Raw genomic sequence first — 16,354 nt, 5'->3', positions numbered from 1 at the left:
GTGTGTGTATATATATACATTCACACGTATACATATGTATATATACCGTATATGAATATATAATATATATGTATATATGTATGCATATGTATATGTATATATATATATATATATATATATATATATATATATATATATATATATATATATATATATATATATATATATATATATATATATGTACATATATGTATATGTATATACCTCTCCAACTTCAGAGCAACAGCTCGAAGAACAATCCAAAGCGGGTCAGTGAAAGGCACTGTCTGTATGTCTTTTATTATAATATGCCAACGCTTCACAACTCTTCATAGCTGCATTTTCTAGGCTGCAAGCAGCTAACATGGCAATCAGTAAACTAATGAAATCAGAATTACAAATTAGAATTACAATAAAGCATTCAGAACAAAACGACTAAAACATATCCTAAAGGAACAAGCAAAAGGCTGGTGACCATCTACCCAGAAGGAAGCTAAAAACAAACTACTGTACTCATATTGAGTATTGCAAAAGAGGAAGAGAAAAAAATAAATAAATAAACAAACATATAGACAGAGAAGAAACAGCTCAACAAGACCACCAGGCACTAAACAATTGTGCGGACGATGATCGGGAGTTTAACGTTGGTGCAGTCAATTTGATAAAAATAGATTCAAGTATTGTTAAATCATTTTCTTTTTGTACTTTTCCTATTATTGAAAAGTCTTTATTTTCTATAAAAGTTTTACATATCGTGGAATGATTCCTGATATTAGATTTTTTAGGGCTGGACAATCTGCTCCCGGTTCTGAAGCTGACTCCTCTATGAGCATCAGTGCGAACTCGCAACAGCCTCTTAGTACATGCGACATAGATCCCCTGACTACACCTGGGCCACTTGTACTTATATATAACGTTGGATGTAAATAAAGGACTGAGCTTGTCTTTAAACTTGAAGAGAGGGCCAACTGTTCGGGGGTTCTTTGGAATGAGTTTGAGATTCAGGGCCGGTAATTCCTTTTGAATGATGTTTAGAAATTTCTTTCTGAAAGAATCGTCTTGTATATAGGGGAACGCTGCATACAAATTTCTTAGTGGCAGTGTAGGTGGCGTCATGTTTTTATTCAACATACTATAAAAAAAATAGTTTAGGTGGAAAACAGTTGTTCCTGAAATAATTAGAGTTATTTCGTCATGAAAAATCAGCCAATTAGATGACAGAGTAAAAGCCCTGTGGAGGAGGGTAAAAAGAGCAATTTAAAACTGAAATAACAAGAGCTATAGAAATTCATACCCAGACCCGTAAACGTACCTTTACGATATATTCCCAGTTCTTCCCTGGATGGGTTGATATCGTACTCGCCTAGCACTCTCCTAGGCCCGCGTTCGATTCTCCGGCCGGACAGTGAAGAATTAGAGGAATTTATTTCTGGTGTTAGAAATCCATTTCTCGGTATAATGTGGTTCGGATTCCACAATAAGCTGTAGGTCCCGTTGCTAGGTAACCAATTGGTTCTTAGCCACGTAAAATAAGTCTAATCCTTCGGGGCAGCCATAGGAGAGCTGTTAATCAGCTCAGTGGTCTGGTTAAAACTAAGGTATACTTAACGATATATTCGTGTAGGATCCTATCGAGCTCCTGGAAACCAGAACGTCAAAAAATGGGAGCTTGCTGTTAGATTCTTTTTCTAGCGTAAATTTTATAACAACGCTTACTAATTATTATTGGAACAACTGTTTTCCATCTAAATCATTTTTTAAACAGTTAAATAGTATGTTGAATAAAAAGATGACGCCACCTGTCCCTAAGATGAATTTTTACGCAGCGTTCCCCAATATACAAGATGATTCTTTCAGGAAGAAATTTTTAAACATCATTCAAAAGGAATTACCGGCCCTTAACCTCAAACTCATTCCGAAGAACCCCCGAACAGTTGGCTCTTCAAGTTTAGAGACCAGCTCAGTCCCTTATTTACGTCCAACGTTATACAGTATATAAGTACAAGTGCCCCAGAGGTAGTCAGGGGATCTACAGTATGTTAGATGTACTAGAGGCTGTTGCGAGAACGTATTGATGCTCACAGAGGAGTCAGCTTCAGAACCGGGAGCAGATTGTTCTGCCCTGAACAGTCTAATATCAGGAATCATTCCAAAATATGTAAAACTTTTATAGAAAATAAGGACGTTTCAATAAAAGGACAGGTACAAAGAGAATATTATTTAACAATGCTCGAATCTATTATTATCAAATTAACTGTGCAGTCAGGGAAATGATTTCTTTTACCCCTTGAGTTCACGAGACATTGTAAATGGCAACGCCGCTTTTGTTTGCGTAGTTAAGTAGTAATACTATTAGCTGATTGGTGCAGACGTCTCCTTACCAGTTAACATATATTTACTTCCTTTATTTCATAAAAACTAAAGTAAGTTGATAAAAAAATAAAATGTGTGAACAATCAGCAAAGTGAAAAATGGGTTTATAGTGTTTTTTCTCAGGATTATATACAACGCTTTAGAGGAGGGAAATTACGTAGAGTAATATCATCAGGTACTGCAGTGTCGTTTGGCTCCTGAGACTGACACAGGAGACGGAGGTCGACGGTGAGAGGTTGGAAGAAGGTAGAAGTTGTTCCGAGGGAGGGAAGGGACGGTGAACTGTCTAATCAAACCATGCGTAGCTTCGTTAACGATTTTGCTTATAAGTCCAAAAATGTTTAGGAGCTACCGCGGAATTACCATTTCATCAATTGATACTGTAGCTACAGTGACTGAAAATAAATATCGATGCAATTGCTACAAAATCACATTCATTGCCCACAACTCATTTTTTCAAGACGAGAGAGAGAGAGAGAGAGAGAGTTGATATCATGTATTCACACAAATATCTAGCAAATGTAATTGCTTCTTAATGACATCACAGATTTATTTTGCTCATCAACTTTCTTAAATGTGGCCAGCATTCTTTTATGATATTAATGAGTGAACAGCCAAGCCATTTACGTGGCAAACTAGTTTCTTCCTCAGTAGTCTCTTGGAAGCTTCGAGACCCTCTGTCAGGCAACCTCTATCAAGGGATGAACACCGAAAATATATGGTTTGTTAAATATATATATATATATATATATATATATATATATATATATATATATATATATATATATATATATATATATATATATATATATATATATATATATATATTATATATATATATATGTATATATATATACATGTATATATATATATATATATATATATATATATATATATATATATATATATATATATATATATATATATATATATATATATATATAAACATATATATAGCTATATATATATATATATATATATATATATATATATATATATATATATATATATATATATATATATATATATATATATATATATATATATATATATTGTATATATAATATAATATAATCCACTTACAGCTTTACCCGGCGATGCTGACGTCGCGTTTTGTTGTGAAATATGCGCAATATTAGTATACGTTTGTTGTGAAATATGCGCAATATTAGTATACGTTAAATGCTCTCTGCTATGCTATTTTTCTACTTCAAACACCCGAGTAGAGGGACCTTGGTTGGATGGATTCCGCTTAAACTATTAAGATTGGTTGCAGGTAAATGATACATTTCTCAGTTAACAGAATCCAGATCCAAGTTCTTATAATATGAACCTATGAAGTCATGGGAGGTCACATTCCACTTTTGGTCAGATGGTTGGCTGCACCACCAATGACTCTTGGCTCTGAGACGTAAATATTAGCTTTAAGAGCAACTATGCTTCAATCACTTGGTGCTGGTTATTGATCCCTTAGAGACACGCCAACATATAAATGGCTGATATATATATATATATATATATATATATATATATATATATATATATATATATATATATATATATATATATATATATATATATATATATATATATATATATATATATATATATATATATATATATATATATATATATATATATATATATATATATCTTGTAATGAACTTATGCTCACAAATATTTAATATTTAGGAAGTGGCAAGAACAGGCTCTTTTTCATTTTTAAGATCAGTGCCACAAAGGATTATTTAAAGCCAAGGGCAAGGTCACCAACAGAGCAAAAACACAGAAAAACACTCAAAGAGGTTAATGAAAAATGTTAAACAATCTTAATTATTTATTACAAAAAAATAATAATCACTTAAATGAAACCCCACAAAAAGAGCTGAATAAGGGTGTACAAGAAAAAACTTCAACTAAAATAAACTTTCACAGATGGATCGAGAGACAGTAAATAGGAGGAGAAAGGAAAACAACCTATTCCTATGAAAGCCCTGAAAACTTCAGTAGGAGAGAATGAAAGGGGGAAGTGGCTTAATCCTAAATTTTACAAAATAAACCTTAATATTACATACATAATAAATCACCTAAACAAAAGAAAACTGCCGATGTTAATATCAATTAACAAACGCCCAGGGTGATAGCACTATGAATTTATAGCAGTGGCAAAACCACACAGATGGCTGTCCAAAAACAATTCTGAAATCACGAGGAGTCTGCAGCCAGAGGATACAGCACACTGACACGCGTCAGCAACATCTATATAAAGTGCACACAGTTTATATCCTTACCGGCTATCAAAATAGAATCAGGCGTTTTCACGACTCCGGAGGTTGGCAGGGTGAAGGCACACAGGACGAGGGGAAAGATGGGCTGTCCTTCCAAAGGCAACAGGCGAGTCCAAGGATGCAAAGATGAAAAGAGGATGCAGGGGAGCACAGGCAGTACCCTCCAGAACGCATGGGAAGGGCATCTGACCGCAGCAAAGGAGATGCCCCTCAGTACACAGCTGCAACAAAGTCTCCAGACAGAGGAAAACCAGCAAAACTGTAGAAAAATTGTATGTCGAATCCTGTGCGAATAGTCTCCAAAAACCTCCAGGATAAGGAGCCGAACACACACTGCCTTCATCCTCAGCCAACAATCCCCACCAAATGTGAGGCGGCGAATGGGGAAATCACCAAACAAGCATTTCAGCCAAATACTTACATGAAAAGAGAAAAAAAAAAAACTTTCATGGGCGAGGTACCACTTAAATAATAAAAACCTTCGGTAGGAGCGAGAAGAATCTTAACCAGCTTTTCTTGTGGCACAAAAATAAAATTAAATTGAAATTAACTGAAAGTAATTTACTTTAAAAGGCCACGAATAAAAATTAAGTGTTATTACAATATATATATATATATATATATATATATATATATATATATATATATATATATATATATATATATATATATATATATATATATATATATATATATATATATATATATATATATATATATATATATATCTCTCTCTCTCTCTATCTCTCTATATATATATATATATATATATATATATATATATATATATATATATATATATATATAAATATATATATAATTTATGTGAATAACATATTGTGTTTTTATGATTTTTTCGTATTTAAAAGGATATTTATTTTGTCTTAGCCAGGAACTAAAAACATATGAAATTTGCGTGCAACAATGAAAACAGACAAAGCTCATTTTATTATCGGTTACTACAGAATTTTTGTATATGGTAAACAAAGAAGATATGCATTCTATATCCCAGTATCCATGCTATAAAGAATATAACTAAGTATAATTTGAAAGTAAAAGAGCGTTTAACAACAGTAAGTGACTGATAAATCATGATTAAAACTGTGGCATAATAAGATTGTTAATAGTAAAAATAACTCCATATGACAAGTTGTCCGAGTGATCTCAGCAGCAGTCGGTGGAAAGGAAACTTCCCTCTCAGCCGACCTCTCTTGGCCCTTCTTCTTGGATAGACATCCTATATTCTTGGCCACAACGAATGAGCTCTAAAAACTGTTATCCGACAACTGCTACCAAGTATGTCTAAAATAGAAATCCTATCAGGACCGCCGATACATTTCATGAAATTTTTCTTAATTTAAATATTTGTCCTTGCATCAGTATCATCTCCAAACTCCTGTGTATCTGTTGGGAATTCAGTATTTCCAATAATCTTATTCATCATTATTCTCAAAAAAATTTTATTTCTGATAACGATATACAGAACAGTTGGCTGTTCAAGATAGAACTACTTTTCCTCCGCTGGTCGATTGAATTACACAAATCTGACGAAATTCAAAGGAAAATAGCTGGCTGTAATCAGCCAATCAGAAGCAATCTTACGTCCGGTCATTCATTTGACGTTCTATGTAAATATTTGAACTCTAATGTAGCTAATTGTGTTCAGAAACATTTGAACGGGACTGGTGAAGGCTATGGTATTCGATAACTGAATTTATCCTAATGCAGTGATTCTTAAACTGGGGGGCGCCAGATGCTTCCAAGGGGGCTGCAAGCAGAGTTGCCAGAGGGTGCCTATTTTTTTTTTATTTGTGATGTTAATTACAAAATTGCCAAAAACGTTATCACTGCTTCCATATATTTTCTAATTATTATCTCAAAACATGCCAAAAATTCAAAATATAAGTCAATTTTAATTTTAAATCTTGCTTATGAATTGTCTTTTATTGCTATGATAAGTATAATAGCATACAAGTTGAAAATATATTGTTTATAGTTTATAGTTGGCAAAAATTTCGGGGGTAGGGGAGCGTGGGGTCTATAAATAATGCAGAGGGGGGCGCAAGGCAAAAAAGTTTAAGAACCACTGTCCTAATGCAAACCACTGTTCAGAAATTGAATAAGAAAACTACACTTTTATTATAAAGTTTGACAGAATTAACAATATTTTCAGTCGTTGTAGCTACATTATTTATCGTTTCAATGGGAAATCGGAACTAGCTTCAAAAGGTTTAGGAGTTAGAGGAAAAATCGTTAACGAAGCTATACTGTACATGCGTCGACGGTTCATCGTCTCTACCTTACAAACAACTCATCCCTCTTCCCATACCCCCAACCCCTGTCCCTCCACCTCTATTTCCTACGTCAGTCTCAAGAGCCAAACGCAAGTGTCTGATGATATTACATTACGTAATTTCCCTCTGATACAACGTCTTATATAATCATAAAAAAAATCACGCATAAAACCATGAACCACGTTGTAGTTTGTTGGTATAAACTTTTTTCTTTGTCAGGGAATTTTGTTTCTTTTGAAATAATTAAGTGAATATATACTAACAGGTAAGGAAACGTCTCCACCAATAAGGCTTACCTTTGAGACAGAGAATTCATTCATATTTTCAACAGTTTCTACTGAATAAACAAAAGCGGCGTTGCCATTTAGCGGGTCTAGTGAATGCAGGCGGCAAAAGGAATCATTTCCCTGACTGTACCACCGTTAAACTCCCAAACATCGTCCACACAATTGTTTATTGCCTGATGGTCTTAAGCTGTTTCTTCTCTGTCTGTATGTTTATTTATTTATTATCTTTTCTCTCTCTCTTTTGTAATACTCAATGCGAGTACAGTAGTTTGTTTTTAGCTTCCTTCTGGGTAGTTTGTCACCAGCCTTTTGCTTGTTCCTTTAGAACAGGATTTAGTCATTTTATTCTGATGCTTTATTGTAATCCTAATTTGTAATTCTGATTTTATTAGTTTACTGATTGCCATATTCGCTGTTTGCAGCCTAGAAAATGCAACTGTGAGGAGTTGTGAAACGTTGGCATATTATAATAATATGCATATGGACAGTGCCTTTCCCTGACCTGCCTTGGATTATATGTATCTATGTATGCATATGTGTGTATGTATATGTATATGTATATGTATGTATATGTATACATATATGTATACATACACACACACACACACACACACACACACACACACACACATATATATATATATATATATATATATATATATATATATATATATATATATATATATATATGTATGTATGTATGTATATATATTGATATATGTATTGTATATATATATTGTATATATATATATATATATATATATATATATATATATATATATATATATATATATATGTGTGTGTGTGTGTGTGTATGTGTGTGTGTGTGTGTGTATATATATATATATATATATATATATATATATATATATATATATATATATATATATATATATATATATGTATATATTACATATATGTATTGAATATATGTGTATGTATATGTGAACTGATTTATATAGAAATTCATGTCTGAGACATAAGGAAAATCTGCTAGTTGTTTGTATGCATTTGTGATCAGAGAGAAACGAACAGATACTGCTGATTCATCGAATGTCGTACGATCACTGGGGTTTGGCGTGGGCAATGCAAATGAGTGCCATACATCAAAGCCCCTTATTGGTTCCTTTCGATTATAAGTGACCAATCAGCTGAGGTCTATGACCTAAGCAAGTCCAGTTTGAAAAGTTGATAACCAGTAAGGGATTAGCGGTTGATGGGTTGGGGCGTGTCTATGAGACAGTGATCAGCACGTGTCACCTCAGAGTATCCTCCAACTATAATTGCATAATTAAGTAGCGTAATATTAGCAACAGGGCCCTGTGTAACTATTAAGGAAGATACTCATGTGTTAATTGTATCTTATGCATTTCATTTGTACTAGTAGAACCTACATGTGACTGAAAATCAGATCATATTTTTGGTGTTAGTCGTGGAGTCTTTCCAGTACATAAATAACAGCATAATTGTGAAGGTGAAATAAACAATGCAAACTCGAAGAAAATCGGTGCGCGATGGCAGGAGTGCCAGTACTAGCAGCACCAGTGCTAACAGCAGTGCCAAAGGAGAGGGCAGTGTGAAAGAGCTGTCAACAACTATCCAACACGTGTTAAGAGTTGCACAAATTAACAAATGAAACACAAAACAAAAAGCCCATCGATGCACCCATAATTTTGGCCGACGTCGCATCATCCCCGCAAGTGCGATCAGTCGAGAAAATAAAAAACTGTCAGTGCTAGATGGATCAGTGCCTGAGTTTGACAACTCATGCAATGGTGAAGGTTTCCTTTTGGATCGAGACCTTCATAAAGGCCTGTCCACACTTGGAAACATTGTTTGGAAACAATGTTTGGAAACTGTTTCCAAAAAGTTTGTAAACTGTTCCCCAACTGTATGCAAACAATGTTTCCAAACTGTATGCAAACAATGTTTTATTATAAGGTGTTATAATATATATAACCATTTTACAAGTGTTTATATGTCTCTGTGAAAATTTTGACGTTTTGCTTGCAGATTCGTCATTTGTTGTGAAGATGTAATTTTAAAATGCCTTTTTCGTACAGATAAATTGTGTATCAGGTAATCTTACAATGTCTTGATATGTTTTTTTCATTTGTGTGATATATGGAATTGTATACAGAGTGTTATGAACGACGAATTCTTAGCATGTTGTGGAGAGGAAGAGATATTTTGAGATTCTTATCAGATCACTTAGGTACATCCTGTGTTTACCCAAGTGTGTGGAGGAGGCAAAAAGACCCCTCTTATCTTATCGTGATGAGCTGTCAGCCAATCGGTGAGTTACCTATTATATCTTTATCATGTATGTCTAACCCATGTTTATTAGCTGTGTCTGTGCTTATTCTTTTTTGTAAACTGAGTGATACCCATTTTCCACTAGTCTGGATATAACTTATGAATTGTTGCCTCACCCATAACTTGATAAAGTTACATCGATTTTCTCAAGTGATAAGTAAATTTATGGAATCACGGTACTTTTAGAGATTCAGTCAAACATCTTTGTTATGAGGTTTCAAGTATCTGGTCGATGTGAGATAACTTTTTGGTATTATTGTTTGTGTAATAACCAGGTGCTTGATCACTTCGTGACAGTTTCCAAACTGCATACAAACTGTTTCCAAACAGTTTGGAAACAGTTTCCAAACTGTTTCCAAACTGTTTGCAAACAGTTTCCAAACACCGTTTACGAATAGCTGTTTCCCATCCAGAATGGGAAACACTGTGTGTGTGTGTGTGTGTTTGTGTGTGCGACCGAGGCGACGATGAATTAGTACCTACTCAAGACTTGCAGTGATAACACCATGTGTTCAGCCGAAAAAACTCATTCATCCCCAGCATTGTGGGATGTAACAAATGTGGATTACAAGAACAGAATTAAGAAGATGGATGCCTTGACGGGGATAGCTGATAAACTTTCTGTTAGTGTAAGTGATACAGAAAACAAGAGGAAAGCCATCAAAGTGCAATTCAGGAGGGAACATCTGAAACTCACTTCACTGAAAAAAGTGGAAGTTCCCCAAAGAAGTGCTCATGGTTTGGTTATGAGCCCCTCCTGTTTTTGCTGCAGGGCCAAGAATCCAGAGGAACCCGGTCAACAGACTCGCCAGAGAGAGAGGTAAGGTGATGTTACTATTATTAGTATTATTACCGTAAAACATAATAACTGCTATTACTATTATTACCGTAACTGTTGCAAAAGTAGGGAAAAATAGATGTCATTGATGTGTATAATTTAATCTTATCAATGCTCAGCAGACATCTACAGGTAGATTTACAGGCAGCCTGTTAACATAGGGCTACACATAATTACCCTGCCAAGCAACACTTCCTTACGGTGAGAGAAAGTAATCTCGAAACTCCTTCCTTATGTCCCGTGCATCTACAGTACTCCTTCGTGGTATATTTTGCAAATCAATGAACCCTTCACCTTCATTCATTGCTGCTCTCCACAAGCCTGCAGTTATACTGGCATTATCCACATTTTCCGAGTCAAATGTACCGGGTGGTGAATAAACATTTCTCGACTCCACAGTCCTGCGTAGAAAATTATGTAAACATATGCATGTCAGAGTAACACTCTCTACCTTGTCTGGGTGTAATGCAATAGGTTTTAGAAACACTCTGAACTTCGATGCTAAGATTCCAAACACATTTTCTACTATCCTCCGTGCCTTACGTAATCTGTAATTAAAGATCCTCTCAGGGGAGGACCTATCTAGATTATCTGGAAATGGTTTCAGTAAGTAACGTGATAAAGCAAAGGCGTCATCTCCAACAAACATGTATGGCACAGGATTGCGTCCCTCTGCAAGTGGCTGGTCTGGAGGTAGCCTGAGCCGCTTCTGCTCTACTTTCTCGTACAGACTTGTATATTTAAACACACCTCCATCCGAAATTCTGCCTTGACATCTTACATCTGCATATATAAACTGGTAACCTGCATTTACGCACGCCATGAGTACAATTCTGTGTGTCCCTTTGTAGTTGAAGAAAAGGCTTCCACAATTCTTTGGAGCTTGCATTTGAATATGCTTCCCATCTAGTGCGCCAATACAGTGTGGAAAGTTCCATCTGTGAGCGAACCCATTTGCTGCTTCAATCCAGTCTTCTTCCGTAGCAGGCATCTGAGGAGAAATATGCGTAGTCAGTGAAATAACAAACATGCACACAATATGATACCCCTGCAATTGGGATACTGCGATAAGGAGAGGAATGATCATAGGTAGACTAAGATTTCTCTCTCTCTTTCTCTCTCTCTCTCTCTCTCTCTCTCTCTCTCCAGAGATGACACAATACCCAATGGGATGGAATGGAATGTGAAGCGAAAGACTCTCTAAGATTATTCTTAAAAATAATGAATATATTAACACCAGCAACAGTCACAACTACAAACAACAGCAATAATAATGATAGATAACAATAATGATAATGAGAACAGTAATAATTATAACAATAATGCATAACAATTATAACAATAATAATGATATTAAAAACAATGTAATAGTAAGGAATCTGCCAACAAATAACAATAACAACAAAAAGAAGCAGAACAACAACAACAACGATATCTATAAGTGTTTCTCTTTTCTTTCAGGTTGCTGAAGTTGATTCTGAGCAAGAAACTGATGCTGTAATTGAGAGTCCACATCAAGCTGGAACACCTCAGAGCGCTTCCCCGCCCCGTCGTTCGTCATCTAAAAAGGCCTGCTGACAAAGTGAAAGAAGCATTTCACTTGATGAAGTCTTTAGCACAACATGTCACTACACGAGATGTGTTCGGTGAAAATGTTGCCCATAAACTGACAACATGCGGAAGAAGTAAGCGCAAGGTATCAATGGCACAGCATAAGATTAATGAAATCATTTTTAACTTGGAAATGGGGTATTTCAGGGAGGGTGCGACTCAATTCACCCAGCAAACTTCATATACAGGACAAAGGTATTCAGGGTTTCCAGTGCCAACATCGCAAGCCATCCCACAGTACTTTACCGTCCCAAGTGGTGCCTCTACTCCAAGTAGCTCTCCTTCCCTAAACTCATGTAGTAATTATTGTGATTAAAATATGATTCCAACATAAATATGTTTTTCTAGTAAACACGCCTTTCATATTGTTCTTAAATGACATAAGGTAGGAGAGAGAGAGAGAGAGAGAGAGAGAGAGAGAGAGAGAGAGAGAATAAAACAATGAATACTTCTGGCTTACTTACCTTAACATACCGTTTCAGTGCTAAGATCAAAGCTTCACAGACCTCAGGAACCACAGCTGAGATGGTCTGCGTCGATATCCTGAAGGTGTACATGAGGCTCGTGAAGGAATCTCCACTTGCAAGATACCTCAGTGTAATAGCCAATCTGATGTCAGGTGCAATAGCCTTTCTGTATTTTGCATCCTTTCGAGATATATTTGGAGCCACCATCCGTAAAAGTTGTTCAAAGTCAGTTGTGGACATCCGAACAATATTAGTGAAACCTCCTCCATCTAATCTCAATTCCGCCAAAAGCAAGTCACCATAGGGTCCTTTTTCTAAAAACTTCCTCACCCATATCTTTCGCTTTTTCTTGACCTTCCTTGACTTTATCAAAAGTGCAAAGTAAAATGCAGACGCTGCTGCAGCAACCTCTACACTCATCACAGGCATGACGACAACTTGAGGTGTAGACAGAAAACATTGTTTGGAAACACTTAACATATAATTTGCAAACTGTTTCCAAACAGTTTGCAAACTGTTTCCCAATTTTTTGGAATCAAGTTTCCGGAAACAGTTTCCAAACTGTTTGGGAACAGTTTCTCAACATTGTTTCCAAACAATGTTTCCAAGTGTGGACAGGCCTTAAAGTGTATTGAAAATGCCACATTAAGCTGGACAGATAAAGAAAAAATTGTACAAACAAAACAAAAAGTGACCAGAAATGCAGCACGGCAACTCAGGGGTTGGGACGTCAGTTATTCAGCAGACTGGTGTACTTTTAAACAACACCTCAGCAGTTTGCCCTGCCTCGAGAAGAGAAGATAGAACTAATTGAAGCTTATGACCCCACGTTGGGGGTGGGGGAGTCTATTTCAGCATTCTGTAATCTCATCGGTGAAGACCATGAGTCCCTCACTCCTGAAAGAGACCAGATTGTAGAGGGAAAAGAAAGCCTTCTGCCGATGCATGCTGAAGCGAATTCTTCCCACCTCCATAGTGGGATTCCTTATTGACGAAGAGAGGCCCTTACAAGTCTTGCTGCTGGAGGTTCAACTTCTGTTAGACCACGAACAACGCCAACAAGCAAGAGGGAGGGGGCAGGCCACCTCCCAACTGTTTGTTGCAACAGTTAAACAACCTGGCCAAGCGAGCCTTCAGCCAGCCCCACCCACCATCCAGTGGGCAGGGTCGTGCACCCAGGGACCTCAAAGAAGTAAGGGCAACTCAGCAGGGAATAAGACGGTTGGCCGTTGCTAGCAGTGTGGAGGGGAGGGCCACATGAGGGCCAAGTGCCCCCTCTCACTGAGCCGTGACGTTGTTTTTGGTGTAATGCAACCACCTTGTGAATGCTTGCTCAAAAAACGATGACGGCCAGCGGTACAATGCTTCCCCTATACCAAGAAGAGGAGGGGAAGGTGGCGTGAAGGAGGAGTCAGGAGGACCCCAACTACACCATGCTCATCAGGTCCAAACAATGACTATGCCTCCGGTAGAACAAGGGAGGCCTTGTTGGCGAGTTGGGGAGGGGGGAGTCAACCAACTCCCCGAGAAGTAGTGGAGAGCCCTCCACTAACTGTCGCTGCCCCTACCTGAACGTTGAGGGTGCCAGGAGAGAAGGTAATGCAAGACCCTATTGGTTGCCCTCGATCCGTGAAGGAAGTCGCAGTGCCAATTGTGCAAATATGGGTAGGAGAAGAAAGTCACGGAGCCAATCGTGTAAATGTGGATAGGAGAGTGACAGGGAAAGGGCGTTGGTTGACACTGGTGCAAGCGTGTCTTTGTTAGAAGAGCACTTTGTGACAGGGCCGGTTCCGCCTATGAAAGATTGTTTAGTTTTAAGTACAGCAGGTAGTCATCGGATGGTAAACCAGAGGACTGTGAAGCAACAGGTAACCATCGGTGGGTGAGTAGTGACACACTCCTTTTATGTGGTGCCACCATTACAAGTAGAAGGAATTTCAGTTATTTTAGGAATTTATTTTGTGGATAGGAACGAAATAATAATAGCTGGCACAGACGGAAAGGGGATCGAAGTATGTTTAAAAGGACAACGAATCCCCACAGAGGGGGTCGAGAGACCGAGGTGCCTACAAGCCTCCCTAAGATCGAAGTATGGTGGGGACGAAGTACCCGCTGCTCCAGAGGCAGGAGATGTGTCACCATCCCAGACCCTCTCATCCGTCACTATGACACCCGCACGGAACTTACCGGAAGGACTTTAGTTGTGATCAGACCCCATCAGAAATGGGAAGATTTTGTCATTCCGTGTCTGAACAAGGTAATAGACAGTGAGGTTAATGTGCCATTTATTAATGTTAGTGATCAGCATATATTAGAGAGGGGGCCGATGTGTGACCTTGAACCTTGTGAAATAGCACATGCTTTCACACACTCGCGACCTTCAGTAGCATACGTCAGGGTCGATGCGAAGAACTTCTAAATAGACTCCTGCGAACAGCTGGTAGGTCTACCATTGTTACTTATCAAAATATTGTTAAGGAAATTATAGAAAGTTATCAAAATGTAATCACGGTTGGCGACGAAACCCCAGGCAGAATAAATAATTTTCCTTTTGTTACAGAGACCAGGGATCAACGACCTATAAAATCTAAGCCATATAGAATTCCAGTTTGTTACCTGCGGGAAATGGAGAACGAAATTGATAAATTAAGGGAACACGGGACAATTAAAGAAAGTGAATCTCCCTGGGCCTCGCCAATCGTGATGGTTAAAAAGAAGGACGGTTCTCTTAGGCTATGTGTTGATTATAGAAAGTTGAACAGTATCACAAAAGACAATGCATTCCCATTGCCCTCTATCGAAGAATTGTAGGTTAAGGTCAGAGATAGTAAATTCTTCACAACCTTGGATTTAAAGTCGGGTTATCATCAAATACCTATAGACAAGAGTAGCAAAGAAGACAGCCTTTATAGCTAATGATTAATTGTTTGATTATAATTACCTTCCTTTTGGAGTATAGAACGCTCCTGCCCATTTTTCACGTGTTATGATGTCCGTATTAGCTTCGCTATTAGGGCATAGCATGTTTTTATACTTAGATGACATAACCATAATAGGGGCTACATTAAAAGAACATAAGAACATTATTGAAGTCTTAGAAGCTTTAAAGCGACATGTGTTAGAAATTTTGTTTACTAACACCTATTTACTGATATTAAAATATTTACAATGCATTTTGTCTACTTAACACACCTGCATTCAACTGGGTAAGGCAACAGTGTGATTAGCATACACCCTCCTAATTTCTCATAAATGTACAAAAACGAGATTAAAAGAAAGGTATATTGCTACTTAGCCACACTGTTTCGTTGTTCTACAGGTGTCCTCGTAGAATTTAAACGTCCTGGTCCAACGTTTTGGAATAACTCTTCACTTAACAGTGATAGCTACGTGACTACAACTAGCTTTGCTTTTACGCTCGAGCTAATCCACAAGGGGAGGTTCCAACAATATTTATGCTGGTTTAATTATTTAATTATTTCGTTATTTCATTTGATTTACTGAAAGTTATTTTACTTTAATCCTAATTATAATTAATTCAATTAATGGATATTAAAGCCAAATACGCTATTATATTTATTAAATTACTAACGTTTTCGTTTACGCATTTAGTACTTCAGTCATGAACGAAACTCAAGGGTGCATTTTTAGCAACATTTATTACGTTTAAGAGGAACTAAATTTTATTTATTAGGGATACTCAATATTCGTTGCACAATTCCATCATCCTGAAAGAATTTTCCAACATATTCCCCTTAGAGAATTGCAATATCATCTATTGCAATTAATATAATAATTACAATACTTAATATTAAATCAATGACATACTTAAATTACAACACACACCTATGTTATTGATAAAGTTATTTAATTAAGATACTTTGATATTTAATTTTACATA

General features: G+C 36.6%; 1 pseudogene; it reads left to right on the top strand.

The window, feature by feature from the left end:
- Positions 1 to 10,026: 10,026 nt before the first annotated feature.
- Positions 10,027 to 12,302, top strand: LOC136836174 (uncharacterized; annotated as a pseudogene).
- The last annotated feature ends 4,052 nt before the right edge of the window (positions 12,303 to 16,354 follow it).

This window comes from Macrobrachium rosenbergii, chromosome 56 (genome assembly GCF_040412425.1).
Source record: "Macrobrachium rosenbergii isolate ZJJX-2024 chromosome 56, ASM4041242v1, whole genome shotgun sequence".
Lineage (NCBI taxonomy): Eukaryota > Metazoa > Arthropoda > Malacostraca > Decapoda > Palaemonidae > Macrobrachium > Macrobrachium rosenbergii.
Note: the sequence above shows the minus strand (reverse complement) of the source record. Positions and strands in the feature narration are given on the sequence as shown.